We start from the raw sequence: 4,292 nt of genomic DNA, 5'->3' as shown, positions 1-4,292 counted from the left end.
TGTCCCACACATGCTTATTACTCCAGTTCCAGTGTATCAAGATTTTATTTTGGTCTCCTTGGGGATGGTATAAAAATAGTTTACCTACAGAAAAATAAACATTTACATACAATATATATAAATAAAGAAATTAATTTTCAACATGAAGGAAAGTTTGTTTTTAATAACGAAATAAGAGTGGTCTCATTGGGTTTGTGGCAATCATATATAAAGTCAAAATATTAGTAGTAATCTTTCATATTGATTTTTATTATAATTTATTCATATTACATTCTGATTGCTATCTCCATACTTATATCTTCCTGTTCTCCTCCTCCTTCCCTCTTCTGCCCTATTCCTCTCCCTAGACCTGTGATAGAAGGGAACATCCTCCCACACCATGTAACCACAAGCTACCAGGTCTCATGCGGACAGCCTGCTTCCCCTTCATCTGTGTGCCACCGGGCCTCCCCACCAAGGGGAAATGATCAAATTGGGCTCACCAGAGTTCATGTCAGAGGCAGTCCCTGCTCTCCCCTCAACAGTGGAGAATGAGCTGTCCATTGGATAGATCTGAACAGGGGGTCTAGGTTTACAACTTGCATTATCATTTTTTGGTACAACAGTTTGTGCAGATTCCCCTGGGCCCAGATCTGCCAGACTTGATGATCTTCTGGTAGGGTTCCTGGACACTCTGGGTCTTTTTATTCCTCTGACCCCATTCTTCCATACCACTCTCACTTTGAGTCCAGTAGTGAGTCTGAGCACCTGTCCCAATCTCCCACTGAGTAGAGACTCTCAGAGAACATCCATATTGGGATAATATCCACTTGTAAGTGAGTATATACCATGTGTGCCTTTCTGGGTCTGGGTTACCTCACGCAGGATGATCATTTTTAGTTCCATCCATTTGTCTGCAAATTTCAATATTTCCTTGTTGATTTTTATAAATATTTTCCTAGAAGTCTTTTCCTAAGGCTTTCCATATTAGACATTTGAAAATACAGCCCATTGAAGGGGGAAAACGAGCTAAAAACTCATTATAAGATTGTGTTTTGTAGTAACAATTGATTTGGGTAAATATTTCTTTTCTTAACTTTCTCATAATTGCATCATAGCCAGTAATGAACAAGAAGTTATTTTCACATGTATAAAACTGAGAACACTGTATATCAAGTAAAAACACCGGGCTATTTTCCCAAGACTTTTTTCGGTATTGGCTTTATAAAGCCCAACGGAAATATTTTTTGTTGTCAGTATGTGATTTTCCTTGTGAAATATATTCAGGCAAGGACTTGACTGCATAACCAATGTTTTAAATTCGTCTTCATAATTAAATTTAGGTAAAGCAATCTAATGACTCTCATGAATAGATATATATCATAAACTGTGAGGACATTGAGAATTGTCTTCTTGAGTTCTTTTGTTTGGAATACTTTTTTCTAGCCCTTTACTCTGAGGTAATGTCTATCTTTGTTGGAGAAGTATGTTTCTTGTATGTAGCAGAATGATGGGTCCTGGTTTTGCATCCATTCTGATAGCTTGTGTCTTTTTATTGGGGAGTTGAGGCCACTGATGTTGAGTGATATTAATGACCAGTAGTGGTTAGTTGCTGTTATTTTCATGTTGATGGTAGGAGAGAGAGAGAGAGGGGGGGGGGGAACTTCTTTTTTGTTTTTGCTTTGTTTGTTTTCCGGTGTAAAGTTACCCTCCTTGAGTTGAAGTTTTCCTTTTAGTTCCTTCTATAGGGCTGGATTTATGGCGGGTACTGCTTGTGCTTGGTTTTCTCATGGAGTATTTTGTTTTCTCCATCTATGATGATTTGAAGTTTTGCTGGGTATAGTGGCATCTGTGATCTCCTAGTATTTGCATGACATCTACCAAGACCCTTCTGAACTTCATAGTCTCTATTGGGAAGTCATGTGTAATTCTGATTGGTTTGCTTTTGTTTGTTACTTGGCCATTTTCTCTTGCAGCTTTTAATATACTTTCTTTTTTCTGTAAATTTAGTGTTTTGACTATTATGTTGCAGAATGATATTCTCTTCTAGTGTCTATATATATACATTGCCCAGCAATTTTCAACACAGCACTTATATATAGTACACACACACAGAATACTATATACATATATATGTTTATATATATGTATATATCCCAGCACACCTTATATATACACACATACATTGCTAAAAAAAGTATTATTCGCTCATATCTCTAATCTTTATTTTATTTTTAATATTTCTAATGTATAATATAATACAAAGGAAATTATTATACTTTTAAAAACTTCACCCATATGTTCATACAATGTCCTATCTATGCAGTTTTGTATTTTAAAACTTTATGTTGATGTAGCCACGTTCAGAAACAATATAGCTACTATATTCCATTCACCACTTTAGTTTCATATCACTGGCTTTCTTGTGAGTCCATTGTGCAAAGGATTGAAATTGAAAGGTAAACTCATTGCAAATACTCATTATCAGAGCAGGCCACTAGCTGGTCTTGCTGCTGTGAAGTTCTCATGACTGGAGAAAGTTACCACTTTTGATGAAAAATTTTAAGTTTCCTAAAGACTGTAGAAAAGAGCCAGGCGTGGTGGTGCATACCTGTAATCCCAGCCCTTGGGGAGGCAGAGGCAATGCATTTCTGTGAATTCGAAGCCAACTTGTTGTACAAAGCAAGTCCAGGCAGCCAAAGTTACACAGAGAAGCCCTGTCTCAAAAAATTGTGGAAATGATCTTTAAGCTAATATTCTTACAATTTATGCTGGAATCAAATTTTCCTGAGTAGAAATCTGATTAAAAGGCTGCTTTAAGAAATACGATAAGTCAGGGCACCTGGGGCAGCAGGGCACAGCCGGAGGATAAATCCCAATGATCACGGGCTGAGAACTTGCCGCCACCACGTCTGTGGCCTTCGCGTTGGCCCGGCTGAGAGGCAAAGGGGAAGTCACTCAGCAGATCATCCTGAAGATGCTGGACCAGAACCATCACCTGATCCAGTTCATTTTGGACTACCAGAGCAAGGGCAAGATGGCCAAATGCACCCAGTACCAGCAGATCCTACACTGGAACCTGGTCTACCTGCCCACCATTGCAGATTCCAACCAGAATATGCAGTCATTCCTTCCTGCGCCACCAACACAGAACATGAACCTGGACCCCGGAGCCCTGAGTCAGAGTGGTTCCAGGCAAGGCCTGCACCCCCAGGGCAGCCTCAATGATAACATCAGCACAAGCCTGCCCCCCCGCCTCTCTCATGCAGGGCCAGATCGGTAGTGGTCCAAACCACGTGTCCATGCAGCAGAAGGCCCAGAGCACACTGCGCACAACCACCATGAGCATGTCAGGCAGCAGCCATGGTCCTGGACATGGCTACAGCCACTCGGGACCCACCTCGCAGAGTGTCCTCATGCAAGGCCAAGGTGCCACCAGCAACTATGTGTCTCGAACCAACATCAACCCAGTCTCCATGATGCACCAGCAGGCAAGCACGTCTCACTACAACTCAGCACAGGGAGGGAGTCAGCATTACCAGGGCCAGGTGCCCATTGCCATGATGGGCCAGGGTGCCAAGGGAGCAGCATGATGGGACAGTGTCCCATGGCCTCCTACCAACCCTCCCAGCAAGGCTCTTCCTAGCAACACCTGGGCCAGGAGGAGTACTACAGCAAACAGCACAGCCACAGCCAGGGTGCGGCCGAGCCCATGAGTCAACAGTACTACCCAGATGGCCACATTGACTACGCCTATCAGCAGTCATCGTGTACAAAACAGAGGTACTACTGCTTGTTTGAGGAGTCCACACAGCACTACTATGAGGGGGGAACCCCAATATAGTCAGCAGCAGGCAGAGTACCAGCAGGGCACAGCACAGCAGCAGACTTACTCCCAGCATCAGTACCCCAACCAACAGAGCTACACGGGGCAGCAGTAGCAAGGCTACTGCCCTGCTCAAGGTGCCCCTTCACAGTACTAAAGCTACCAGCAAGACCAACGCCAGTACGGAAACTACAGAGCATCACAGCCAGGACTTCTTTTTGCCCAACAGCAGTGGCCTTATGGCTATGAGGAGGGCCAGTATGGGAATTAACAGCAGTAAAGGAGAAGCGATGTCTTTGGCCCCTTCATGGTAGTAGGTTCTGGACAAGCCGGTGACAATACTGATGGGTTGTGGCACGTTGGATGTCCTCTGCCAAATGCCACGTCTGCATGTCAAGCCGGCTCTTTTCACGCTGAGTACGATGCTAGGTATGCACCACTGGCTGCGATGGTGTGACACATTTGGTGCTGTGTTAAGTATTGCAAA

General features: G+C 43.2%; 2 pseudogenes; one reads left to right on the top strand and one right to left on the bottom strand.

Moving 5' to 3' along the window:
* Positions 1-2,314: 2,314 nt before the first annotated feature.
* Positions 2,315-2,448, bottom strand: LOC127185231 (small nuclear ribonucleoprotein F-like; annotated as a pseudogene).
* A 57-nt stretch (positions 2,449-2,505) lies between these two features.
* Positions 2,506-4,085, top strand: LOC127185229 (calcium-responsive transactivator-like; annotated as a pseudogene).
* Positions 4,086-4,292: the final 207 nt, after the last annotated feature.

The sequence above is a fragment of the Acomys russatus genome, chromosome X (genome assembly GCF_903995435.1).
Source record: "Acomys russatus chromosome X, mAcoRus1.1, whole genome shotgun sequence".
In the NCBI taxonomy this organism is placed as follows: Eukaryota; Metazoa; Chordata; class Mammalia; order Rodentia; family Muridae; genus Acomys; species Acomys russatus.
This window is presented reverse-complemented; position numbering and strand designations above follow the sequence as displayed.